This window comes from Larimichthys crocea, chromosome XIII (assembly GCF_000972845.2).
Source record: "Larimichthys crocea isolate SSNF chromosome XIII, L_crocea_2.0, whole genome shotgun sequence".
Lineage (NCBI taxonomy): Eukaryota > Metazoa > Chordata > Actinopteri > Sciaenidae > Larimichthys > Larimichthys crocea.
Genome location: NC_040023.1, coordinates 6353008 through 6366920, shown reverse-complemented (window position 1 = coordinate 6366920; position 13913 = coordinate 6353008). Strand labels below are relative to the sequence as shown.

The 13913-nt window shown below is 40.1% G+C and overlaps 1 long non-coding RNA gene across 1 annotated transcript; it reads right to left on the bottom strand.

Moving 5' to 3' along the window:
* Positions 1-9983: 9983 nt before the first annotated feature.
* On the bottom strand, positions 9984-13017 carry LOC113747503 (uncharacterized). Its single transcript, XR_003463662.1, has 3 exons — positions 12929-13017; positions 12664-12854; positions 9984-10703 (listed from the first exon to the last, which is right to left on the bottom strand). It is a non-coding gene; the product is annotated as an uncharacterized LOC113747503 (long non-coding RNA).
* Positions 13018-13913: the final 896 nt, after the last annotated feature.

Sequence of the window (13913 nt, the reverse complement as noted above, 5' to 3'; positions counted from 1 at the left end):
CTAATTAGTTTCTTTTGTCAACTTGTTTTGCATGAATACAATTGTTGAGCTCACGGTCGTGAAGGAAAAGGCACCGAGATGTGATGCACCCAGAGCTCGCATCGGTGATTTCAGCCTTGATGTCGCCATTGTTGGGGGGGAGAAGCCCTCATTATCCATGTGGAAATGTGAACGACGCACAGCACAAAAGCCGCGTGTCGAGGAGGACAGACGGGGGGTGTTGGATCTGTCAACTCATAGATTGCCTCCTACAGAGTTCACACATCACGGCGATTTCTCCGGAAACGAATAGTAATCATGCACGCGCCGTACAAATGTACTAACGGCCACAGAGAGTCTTTGTCCTGCATCTGTTCTGAATATTACTGCTTTGAACCTCTACCTCCCGCTGCCCTCTGATGGGTTGTCCTTTTGAAATTCCTGGAGTACACCTCATTCAACATGCAAGATGACTTTATTTGCCCCTTGAGAAATTTGCACTTGTCTGTCTTATTGGCCTTGTGGCAACCTTTATGTCCAAGACAATCATAAGTGCATCGTTTCACACCCTCCTTCTGTTCTGTGTTTATGAGTCATTGATGGAGGAATGAAATAGTTTTTATATCTTATGGATCTTTTCTTGTATTTAATTGGATCCCTGTAGTGTCTGCCAGATGGGAGCAGTTATTTCATTTTCCTAGCCCCACTCAGCCCCCTCACTCGTCTGTTTATTTTACCTTTAACTGATACGTCATGATAAAATAACATCATTACCCTCCATCCAACCCCAAACACTCTGCGTCTGCTTCACATGGACACTCCACAACAGCGTAATTTCAAGTATTTGCAAGAACGAACCCGGGTAATTCAAGCGTTGTGGACCAGTAGTTGAGAGTGATCTCGCCACACGTCAAGAATACATAGTAATCACAATGAGATGACCATTCTCACACCACCGGACAAATATCTTAACATCGAAATTGTAGGCAGAAATGTCAGTGTCGGTAAGATGGCCGTGTCACCGGAAAACTTTAAAGGTGCTGGGATGACTGCTTGTACAATCATTTTAATATTTTGTGAACAGAATGGGAGAACTGGCACATTCAACACCCGTGGTAATGACTCAGATCATGTCTGAGTGTTCACTCTGACCTGCTGGAACTGATGATAGCAGAGTCTAGAAACGGTCTTTGTCCTCTGAGGTTTTCAAGTTGTAAAATAATCTTCTTTCAGACATCTACTTCTTAGGATGGAAATCTTACATGTTGGTCTCAAGTCTGAAACGGTATCTCACTAGACTTTCTATAAAGAAGGGCCAAAATATGCAGTTCCTCAAATGTCCACTTGAAGTTGGCTACAGAACAAGTCAATCTCCATAAGCCCCCATGTTAAAGCATGTTTACAGCCTGGTACAAAAGTCTCTAAAGCTAATTTCCCAGTGTACTGAGTCAGAATCTTTATTTAACTCACCTGTTCATATTATATCAAGGCTTAAAGTTATGCATAATTAAGAGTGTGGCCACTTTGATTGACAGGTAGGTGCCATTACAAATAGCTTGTCTGAGCACCCAGGTGTAATTCGACCTGCCTCAGGTCCACCGGTGATTCACGTCTGTGCCACCATGCTTCAAAACAGCTCTTCAGAAATCCTGCTGTTCCTGTCTGTGTTTAACCCCTCTCAACTGTTTGGGTCTACCCCTACAACTACAGTTTTGTTTCCAACACGAGGCAGCGGCCACAGCGTGGACACAGCTAGAGACTAGTTGAACATTTATCAGCTAAAGAACCAGATCAATTCTCTCCAGAGTTGGTGGAGACCAAAAACCGAGCAAAAGGTGAGTTCACATGGCCAGAAAACACAAAAGCTTTTCACATTCTGCCATTGGTTTCATGCTATACCGCTAATCTCCAGCTGGTGCCATTAATATGCAAAGAGAAAAGTGGCATAAACAGACATATTTGTACTGTCTGTAGCTCCATATTGTTTCTTTTTTAACTGACTCTTCTGCAGCACGGACAGATAACGCTCTCATGGGAGCATTGTGACTCTATAACAGTTCAATCACAGTCTCAATAAAGCCATCACAAACAGTTACCTAACAGTCTGAATGTGATGTTACCCACTGATGTTATGCTGGTTGACTGAATGGGCCTTGAAGGGCAGCAGGTGTCTTATCTCTCCCAGTGAGCGTGAAATGAAAAGCGGCAAGACGTCGGGGGGACAGGACACGCCTGATTCATGTCTCTGGACTGAGTGACATCAGAACAAAGCCTCAGCGCAGAGATACAAATGGGCCAACAAGTAGCATTAACGATATATATTATATATATTGTGTGTCACTGTATGAAATGTAAACTCCCTTTTAACAATCACTGAGTACATTCAGTCCAATCTCTTAATCAAATCAGTGATTAACATCAGTGACCATGCTGTAACTGATTGAGGGATAATAAGCCAGGCAGTTGCTTTCAGTAATTGTTTAACACGACCTCAATCACTTCCCCTGGCACTTGATAATAAGTGGAGGTGGTTTGGGGGCAAGGTCAAAACTCCAACAACCTTTTTGTTAGACCTACGTGTTTCTGCATGTGTGTTTTATCCTCCATACTACACATTAGGACACAAGGAGCTTGACTGACATCCAGTTAGGCAACTCCCAACGTTATGTCAACGTTTTTTAAGATTTGATATGTAATTTTGAAAACATAGGCAAGCTGTGTGCACCCCATGTATTGACTCAACTCTGGCCTGTGGTCGTCCTCTCCCTCTCCTCCTGCTCATCTGTCACACAAAACCTTTTTTTTAAATGAACAAAGACGAGTCATCATATCTCAAGTGATTTCTTTTCTGACAAATCAAGTTGACATTCATCAAAACAGCGACAAGTCACAATCCCTGGAGTCCACATCTCTGATCTCTTGAGTATTTTCAAGTGATAACAGTGAGTCGGCTCGTCTTGTATGAAACTGAAATTTACTTTTAAACAAGCACTGCATTGATTTAGCATTGCACTCATATAACAATGAACTCACGAAGGGCAACATCGTCATCAAACGGCAGCACACTCTGTCTGTCAGCGGTCTCCCATGCGCTTAAGAGGTGACAGCTGTCACAGTTAGTTATCATGCACCGTCCACATGAGACACAACACAGCTTAAAAACCACAGTGCTCTTTAATTAGAACGAAGAACGTGCAAACAGGTCGATACACACTCAGATAAAGGAGAACACCTGGACAAGTATCTGTCTGACAGGCAAGAAGAAAAAGTGTTTCCACAGGGACGAGTGTGGTCTCAGTACAGGGGGATGGTCAGTTACCGTTATTACTCCATCACCGTGAAAAAGGTTGTGTGTGAAACATGAGAGTAGAAAAATCAATGCTCCACGGCAGCTTCATTTGCGGCGTTATGTGAGCTGAATTTGTTTAGAGGAATATTCCCCAAAGCGTTAACTTGCTAATCAATTTGGAAATGAAGAGGTCCTGCTGTCCACAGCGGTCAACAATCAGTGGTAGTGCTGAGAGGCAGAAGTGGAGGGTTGAGGATTGTGTCGACTGAGCGTACACTGTTGGATGACTCACCACGTACGAGTGTGTGGCAGCTGTGAACATAACTGGTGTTTAAAAAGTAGAAGAGCAGTTGATAGTTTGGCTTAATTTCTTTCATATAAATTAAACAGGAGGGCTATTTCCTGAGAGATCATCAAGGTAAAAAAAAAAAGAAGTGATTATTTCTGCTGGAAAGTTAGAGGATATTGTTTTACAAAGGAGTCAAGGGAATCTAATTTGAGAGGAAATCAGACTGCTAAACTCTCTTTAGAAATCCATTAACAAAACAGCAAGGAATCCATATTTTAAATCTTTGAGACAGTCCTACTTAGACATGGAAATTTCATAGAATTTTACATAAGGCTCCAATGGGATCTCCAGTAGAGATGTCTTCTCTTGAGATAGGCAGCACTGTCGCCTCACAGCAAGAAGGTTTCTGGTTTGAAGCCGGCGTGGGTTCTCTTTGGGTACTCCGGCTTCCTTCCACAGTCCAAAGACATGCAGGTTAATAATAGGTGACTCTAAATTGCCCAGTACCAACTGGGAGAGGCTCCAGCCCCCTCGCGACCCTAATGAGGATAAGCTGTTATGGAAAATTGATCTCATTGCAGCAGTCTATCATAATTCATGCTACAGAGATCCAATCCAAGCCAATCCATCCACCAAACATTAAAACATTTCACCAACCAACCATCGTCACACACTATCCAAACAAGCAGTATTAACTGAGTTTTCTAAGCTGTAAACACAACACTGCCATATGATCACCTTGCAAGAGCCGAGCTGCTGTTCTTCTAGCTCTTGTACCAATGCAATCTCTTAAGGCGTATTCACATAATGGCAGAAAATCCACAGCCATGGAGGTTGCCACTTCGACTGAACCAGAAACTGCAGATCGTAAAACAAAATCAATGAGCAGCTCCTTAAAGCTGAGAGTGTTGAAGAAGTAGTTCATCACTTCAGCATATTTGTCCTTAAATTAAACACTGCTTTTTCTAATAATAAATGGTACAGTACCATTTCCCATGAGCAATTCAGGTTGTTATGGCCTCAACGAAAAACCATCTGGAGCAATGCCATGTTAAAGTGACCTTATACCTTATATCCTGGTATTCTTTGGTATTCCCATGAATGAAGCCAAAGAGTGATGAACTGACCAGAAGTAACTTGCATGGTTCGTTGGCGTGCATCGCATTGGCGGAGGTTGCCTAACCCTTTCTGTTGATTGTAAAAGTGAAGGTGTTTCCACATATCTGCAATCTTTTTCTTGGTGTATGTTCTACAAGAATAAACGATCCCGCTGGGCTGGACCAGGAATTCATCAAGTGATTTTCAACATCATTTGACCCATTGTTAAAATAAGAAATATTAATTAGAGCAGCTTTATTATAAAATAGACACATCGTTTCTTACAATTAAAGTTATTAGCTATTAAGAATTTGAACTTTTATCACTTCCTCTTGTGCCAAATGTTTCACTGTATGAGATACAAATATTTAAATTAAATCAGAGCCCTTTAATGCAGAGATATAAAGGCCAACAGGGTTATCTAAAAAGGGCCAGAGCCGCTGAGTTACAGATGAATCAATTACTATCGGCAAACAGTGTGTGGTATTAGTGTGAAATTAAAGTGTTGGAGAACAAACACTGCCGAGGACAGTCAATAATGTAACAGGACAAAGAAATTATTTAATTAATTATATTAATTAACCGCGTTTGAAGCAGTGAGCTGCTGTCGGCCATGAGTTAATTTAAGATTTTCTCATAATGAATATTGTATTAGAGTCGTAGTCCAGCACAGGTTGTCTAAACTGTTATATCGATCCATATCCTCCACACGTATGTGTCACTTATTCTTGTCAATTTATTTATTAGTGTTCTCTGGGACATTATTATTTTAGTTCTTCTATTAATAATCACCTATAACTTGGAAACTATTAATGCTCTGTACAGTACTGTTATGTATTGATTCATTCACAATCTTCAACTTTTTTATGAATTGGGAAATTCCAATATACACATAAGTGTTAGTGCCTTGGTTGAGGATAGTGACAGGAAAATGAACCATGTTTTTGAGTAAACATGCAAACTCTACACGGAAAGGCTCCGTCTCCATCAGGATTCAAACCTGTACATTTTGGTGAGACAACAGCGCTAACCACTGAACCACATGATGTGCCAGTACGGTACATAGTAATATGTAGATGTAGATACAAAAAAAATATTATATATAAGTAAATACTATATATATATATATATATATAGTATTTTTATATATATAATATTTTATATATATATATATATATATAAAATATTATATATATAAAAATACTATATATATATATATATATATAGTATTTACTTATATATAATATTTTATATATATATATATATATATAAGTTATATAAGTTAATAAGAGTTATATATAAACATGTAAGTTAGGGAATAATAATTTGTTGAAGTGCGTCGAAGATTCTCACCCATCAGGCGTTTAATTGGCAAAACGGGTGTGTACCATTTCATCTCATGTGAGTGGCAAAATTATGAATTTGTTTTGGTTGAGGAAGGAAGGAAGGAAGGAAGGAAGGAAGGGGAATGTATGAAAAATAGATCGTCCTTATTTAAGATATTTGTGTTTATTTGTGTTGTTTATTTACGCTGTAAATATTAATATATATTGAGAAATATTGAGTTATTAAAGAACTCCCATTTATGAGGGAATCTTATTTTCTAGCTTGCCACATATGGTGTCACACAGGGTCAAGCATATTTCTTGAGGTCACTGTAGAGATAGTGTTAAATCTGAGGTTGTTATGGGGACACTGACTTCTCTCCCTGAGATAATGAACATCTGTATGTTTGTAGTTCCTATTCTGCTCAATACCATGGTGACCGAGGTCAAAGGATAGGACTGTCTCATTCCATATAGACAACAGATAGGTGAGCCTCTACAAAACAACGTCAGATTACTATGTATAAAAACATTTCCATGTTTGTAGAGTAGTAGTGGGGTTATTTTGAGGGCCAGAGTGGATGGCTTCTTCAGAATTGAGTCGACATCATGTCATGACAAGTGTATTGATAAATCCTTTATTCTCCTTGGCCAAGCTTCAATAAACCTTTCAGCATCTTGGACTCTTGTCTCCTGTGCACTTTCTCTATGCTGATTGAACTGACCGTGGATGAATAAAAATATCCACGACACCTTTAAGTTTAATGTTTTTTCTATTTTATTTAACAATCTGTGAATTTTAAAAACCTATAACTGGTAGATATTTTAATATTACAAGATACAGTATGACAGTTATTGATTAAACAAAAAAGTCAAACTGTGTATTTTTTAAATAACTGTGGAGTATGTTTGTGTTTTTGACAGGGGAGACTAATTTTCAGGAGCATAGTGCAGCCAATATGTTGTGTGTATAAGGTACCAAAATTTAATTATTATTAGACTGACTCCAGCAGCCTGAGGTGGTACAGGTTTATGTGAATTGTTACACAGGGTGCTGTTTATTGTTGTTATAGGAGGTAGAAAAACTATTTTAGTGTCCATCTGGCAACAGCAAAGGGACGTGTAAAAGATTTTATGTCCTGTCACAGTGAACACTGCAGTCACTGAAGAGTCAATGCACAGAATCAAAATAAAAATATGATATGACAACGTGCGGGTCATTTCATACCTTTAAAACTCAGTCTATGTCTATTTTAACGTTGAATTGACTTCAAATAATTCAACATGCATCCAAAACTTACTCTTAGTGTTAACCATAAACCTGACTTTTACTAAATTAAATTAGTTTATGGGCTGTGGGTGACGTAAAAGCACTACGACATCTTCTGTGTAACTTGATTACTTTAAGGTTCGTGTCAACAGTACGTCAAGGTTTCTCTTCATATCACTCCGACGGTATTAACAATCATTTATATTACAGGCAAGGTGTATTTATAAAATATAGTTCCTGTTCTAAATTAAGAAGTAAAACACAAATAGTTATCCTGAATCAAATTATGACAAGTCTCGAACTAAACCTGAGGAACATAATTTCAAATCTCAATGATAACATTTAATGTAAATACAGTGAAACCAAATTAATTCGATTTAAATCCAGTTCAGTATTTAGTGTTCATATGTGTTGTGGAGAAATTGCTGAAAGTCAATGGCACCAGGTCAGGATGGAAAGAAGCGTTCAGGAGCCTCTGTAATATTTATTGAAGCTTGATCAAGGAGAATCAGAGACATTCACACATACAGTCAGATATGCATATGAGTCGGCCTCTATTCTGCCCAACTCTTGCTGGTGGTCAGACTTTAAACCCATACAGATGACGCCACAAATCCTTTACACCCAAAATAGCCAAAGGGAATGCATTGTCATCCATGTTCGTGTTCACCTTCAGCATAGTCTGGAGACACTGTTGTCTGAGTCAAGCTGATTGAACATCAGCAGTTAGCTATCTATGATGTCTTGGAGGCCAACATTGAGTTTCTCCGACCCTGGTCACCAGGCAACTTTGAGATAGGCTGGCACCCGCACCCCTCCCGTACTCCAAACAACGGCCTTACATGCCAAAGAGAGAGCGTCTTCTCCGATCTGGCTTAGTCACCGTCTATGACCTCAAGGCCCATGCGTGGCCCTGTGTACCCAAAGGATAGAAAATTCCACAACAATACGCGCATTCAGAATAGTTTATCAGTGATTATGATGTATTTTTTTGCAGTAGCTTCCAATTTGTCAGCTTGAAATCAGACACATTTTTTTAGGCTTTGCTAAAATTCATTTAAAACGCAGCACACGAGGACCTCATATCACCACAGGAGTCGATAGAAAAACTCTGTGGAGAGACGTCTGATGCCCCCTCCCTCCTCTCAGACCTGGGTTGATTCGAGACTATTCACGCCACTTTTGAAAAGCCAACGTTCGTGTTTACAATTACCCGGTAGTAATTGTCCCATTTCGTTGTAGCAAAGACCAAATGCTATTTGTGATGCACTCCATGTTGATTTAAAAGTTCATAGGTCCATATGGTCGCCAGTGACTCACTCTGCCTCTCTGTTCTGAAAAGCGAAAAAATAATGTAGGCTCAACAGCTGTGCTGTGCCTGTACGTGTGTTTCACCTCCCCCTCAACAACCCTACAACTCAGCCCACAGTCTTCAGTAACACCAAGTACAGTCAGTACTGTACATTTTGCTTTAACGCTGGTCTGTTTTTCTCTGCTGCATCGTGACATGTCATTTTTAATGACATTTTATAACTGGGTTCAGGAACAAGGACCACGTACAATACTAAAAGCACACCTTATCCTTTCCGTACCTCTCCCACAAGCCCTCTTTTGCCTTCCTCTTTTCTCCACCTCTCTCCCTTTTCTCCTCCTTCATTCAAACACAGGAACCATGGGGGCTCTTATTTATAGAGCCATGAAGAGTTTCAACTCCTTCCCAGTTACCTCTTGTCTCCCTGCCACCCCGCCAGCCTCCACACACCTCCATCAATCAGCGACCCTGATTTCTCCTCTCATCCCTAGACCCTCATCCTTCATCCCTTCATCACCTTTATCCACAATATGCAATAAACCTGCCTAAATACTATTTTAAAGGTAATGACCTTGATTCTTACTGCAAAATATTTCAAATCCAGTGTGAGGGAGAGTCAAGCTGGTGGTTGCTCAAAGCAAACAGAGACGAAAATCAATTCAATTCAACATGTCATGTAGAGGCTGTTCGCCTCCATCCTTCCTAGTGTTTTCCGGTTTACCCTCCCCTTGCCTGATCAACCAATCAACCTCTGAGACCGGTTCAACCTTCCAAACTCTGCCCGATCTTGCAGTCTCCCTCATGGTAACAGCGCTCTGGCCAGCTCAGTGTTTTTGTTGTAACTTTGCTCTTTTGTGACTTTTCGACTCATCGTGATCTCACCTCGTCACTGACTCCTCCACCATCACATTCCCTTTGTGAGACCAAGAAAATGTTTAAACATGATTCAGTCTCCGGTTGTTGTTGTTGTTGTTGTTGTTGTTTACCTATTGAGTCCGCTATGATGAGATATTAAATTAACACTTTTTAGTGAAAAAAAAAGAAGTAAGGTACTTAGTAATGCTTTACTGCACAAGACTAGTTAAGATTAAGTTTTATTGTGATATTTCCATCTCTGATACACAGTCATCATGTTCCATCTTTCTTTAATCCATTGGTGAACAGCTATACGTCCATATATATACTAGAAAACATTAGAAACAGCACGCGTTATGTGGTTGATCTGCTGACCTGAACATTATCCAAGTTCATGGATTAAATTATGAAACTCTGCCAGTTCTGGTTTGGTTAATTTAATGAACCCAGCTTTGCAAAATAGCTTGTTTGAGAGCAAGAGAGAGACAGTTAAGTGACATAGACAGTGAATGAGAGAGATGGAGCGCCCCAAGCGAGAAAGCCCGATGAAGAAGTCCACTCTACTTTTCTTTCCTTCAGTATAGAGAACAATTACGCTCCCTGCCATTGTGGTTTTAAAATAAAATGATGGTTTATTTTGTATTCCCTTTTATGAGCTGCTCTGCCACCATACCATACAGGGAGAAATCATCACAAATTTGCAGTTAAATCATCATAATCACCGCCGCAATACTTTTCCGAGGACTGAATGGTGATAAACCTCCTAATCGCTTCCCTCCTGAAAATTCCCCTCAGCCTTCATGAAAATGAATCAGGAGCTGGGGAGAGCATCAATTATTCAAAGTCAATTACTCAGCAGGTTTTTTTCTTTCCAATAGGACACAGTGGATGATGTCTGCAGCCTTCTTCAGAGGTATTTTTAGGATCTCATCATGCTGGATATCTGCACCTCATGATGGAAACTTGGACTGGATTCAGATTCGGCTTGGCTCTGGTATAAAACACTTGTCTTTCTTTGTCATGTTGCCACCGATTTCTGAGTTTCTAATGGATCAGCATGACACATTTGAAGTACCTTCCATCTCTTGCAGATTATGATCACATGCTGTGAAATAGAAAGCACTTTGTACTTGGTCTTTAATCTTTGTTTAAGGTATAAAATGCTGTTTACCGCTGAGCCTCCATTAGCATCTGGCAAGAGAAGTACCAAAGATTCTCAAAGCTCCGATCTCAGCTTTGATGTTTGACGCCTCAAGGACTGGGATCATTTTTATCAAAGATGGCATCTGTTGAGTGAAAAAAAATATAGTTTCAAACCAACATTTTTATTGGTTTGACATATCTGAAAATGTATCCTGCATGTCCCTCCAAGCAAGACATTCATACTTTTACGTAACAACACTATCCATCCATGGTCTGATATTGTGACAGTTGATCTTTGGCTTTTCCATCCAGCATGTTCAACCTAGGTCTAAAGTATAGCTACTGTGAGAATAAATTTGCTGTGGATGCTTCCTATTGATTCTGTTTGACCACTCGACCTTTCTCTTGGCACCACAATCAGCTGGTGACCAGCCGCTCGGTCCATGTCAAGCTATTTTATCTGCTGCGGATATCCACAATCCCCAGAGTGTGAATCCTCTGTGACCTCCATGACCTTTCAGAAATGTGTACACAAGAAATCTTAAAGGGTAACCACACCCTCAAGTTCTGCAAGAACCCTCGGTGCCGGCATATATTAATAAAAATGCAACAGATGAGTAAGGGAGCGACAACTGTAGAAGGCGTGGTCACATGGCTTCATAGTGTGTGACGTTAGGGGGGGACAGGAAGTCTGGTGGAGCTTTGATAATCACACTTAGACTATGATGCCCTTTTTCCCCCACCCCAACCTCCCAGTCTACCGCTGTTATATCTTATTCATTAGAGAATGTATTTCATACTGTGAATACGCCAATTTGACATTTTCTACACAGGAACACTGTAGAAAATGGTATTATTGCGATTTACCTGCCACAGTTTTAGAGTGCATTGCCGTTGTTGTAAATATGGACAGTTGTACACATGTATACACACATACAACACAACACACATAGCAGCCAGCTAATGTTACTAGTCCCACGAAGCTCTCACAAACGACTTAAAGTCAATCCCAGATTTACTTTTATCCGGCGACTTCTTGCTCTTTTATTTTCTCTTCTTAGCTTCTTCCATTACATAGCCCTGCTTGCCCAGCTCCTGTTCTGGCACAACACCAGGAGACGTAGACACCATTCACCGGATTACACGTCAGTGTAGCATCAAAATTATTATTGTTATTAGTTATTTTATGGCAGAAAACACAACACACAATGTTGTTTTAACGTTGTCTTACTCTGTCTTTTTCTCAGAAGCTGAATGCAGGAGATGCTTTGTCTTATCTAGATCACACTGATGAGGTGAAACTTTGATAATTTGTCATGTAAGAAGCCCTGATGGAGGTCACAACCTCCACAGAAGCTTTTTACCCATTACCACCAGCCTTATAAGCACCTAGTGAGCAACTATATGTGCTGCTGCCAAACAGACTTTTTATAAAGGGACAGTATTGATCAGGTGATAAAATCAGATTGTGAAACTGGAGACGACAACATTCACAGATTCACAGATTAAGTTTCATTGCTATTGATTTATGGACGGCCTCAAATCCGTGCAGTGAGAGACAAAGGGGAGCTGCGATGTATTTGTGTCTCTTGGATGCACAGAGGTAGTCCCGTACGGTCAATCAGTGAGACAGTAATCAGGAGTCTAATGCGAAGAGGCAGCGGAGAGAATAGAGTCAGTCCTCTGAGTGACAGCTTCATGAAAAGGCATGACATTTCATCTGGGCATGTTTCGGCCAGCTTACCACAGCACTGACGCTGTGGAGCAGAGTGCCCAGCAGCGACACACTCAATACCAGTTCACATCCTCACATCACACCGTTTTCAAGCTCAAACGTGTTAGCTTTGTTTTTTTTTCCCCCCTCTCCTCCGTCCAGTTCAAATGACGGCTCCAGTATTGTGTTATCACACATCTCTTACTCACTCGCACACACACCATCAGACAGAGCTCAGAGTGAGTTTCATAACGAATTATCACCCGGAAGGATCCTCAAGAGATCACGTAGTCACACTGCAATCATTAGACAAAGGACATCTTAGATAGATAAATTAAATAAATTCACAGTCATGATGAGATGAATTAACAGAGTCCCAGTTTTAATACCTCTCGGGGGTCGAAGAGCTCAGACATCCAGAAAAAGGCTTCGAGTTGGCACCTCTGCTCCTTCGCGTGGAGTCAGTTGAGGGAGGTCAGGAGCTATTCTGAGTCCGTGCAGCTGGGAGGACACCCAAAACACACTGGAGGGATTATATTTATATCACTGATCTGGGAACACCCAAGTGGAGCTGGAGCACCTGGCAGCAGAGAAGAATTTAGATGGATGCATGGATGACTTTTGACATATTGACCTTAGAAAGTTGTTACTGACTCTCACTTCCTTCTGCTTTGCTCTCAAATTCTGGACTCAAGATGTTTCACTGTCTTTACCAGCTTGTTGCTGAGGTCGAGGTTGCAGACCTGAAAACAAAAACAAAGAGTTAAAATTGAGTAAAAAGCTCCACAAATCTCAACAGAACTGCAGTCGGTGATTTACTGTAATCATTCTCTTTCACATTACACAGTTATTTAATCCATTAAAAGGTAGATGTGTCTTGAGGAGAGAAACTCTGGTCTCTTTTCCTACAGTTGCTGTTTAGATACAGTGTACCAGTTTATGGAAAAAACGTAAAGCAGCTTCCTCACAAATATGTGCACTACTTTTAATACAATTACAAAATCAATATTTATTTGTCTCCGTTTGATTGCTGCATAACATGCAAAGTTATAAGTTATGAGATTCCTGTATCCTTCTGTCACGTCTCATTTATTCTTTGAGAACGAAAGTAGAAAACCAATCTCCGATTGGCTTCAGGCAAAGTAAAATTCCTGCCTGCTGAAACCGTCTGATGAGAAACACCAGAGTTATTCACACTTGAAGAACAGAAAACCAAAGGCCAGAAAAACTAAAGTCTAAAAGTCTTTGTTTATCACATATTTTAGATTCTCAGAGGCATCATGTCCAGTTAAACTTTTGTTTCTTTATATTAAATAATGACGAATGTTTCCCAGTATGTAAATGTTCCGTTTTTGTCACTCTGAATAACAAATGTTTCTCTTATTTATTTATTTTTATAAATGTTTGCCATTTTCAATTCTACACTTTAATATTAAAGCATTAAAAATTAACCAGCAAATGAGAATAATACTGTTCCTGTTGCTCGGCTTGAATTTATCATAGTAAAGCAATATGCCACGTTTCATGTGAGACTTTGTGCATGTTTGGACTGCTGGAGGCTACAGCTTCCACTGAGGATGTCCTCACTAGCAGGGATACACATATGGATATATACTGATGTGTTAGAGGGTCAGATGTT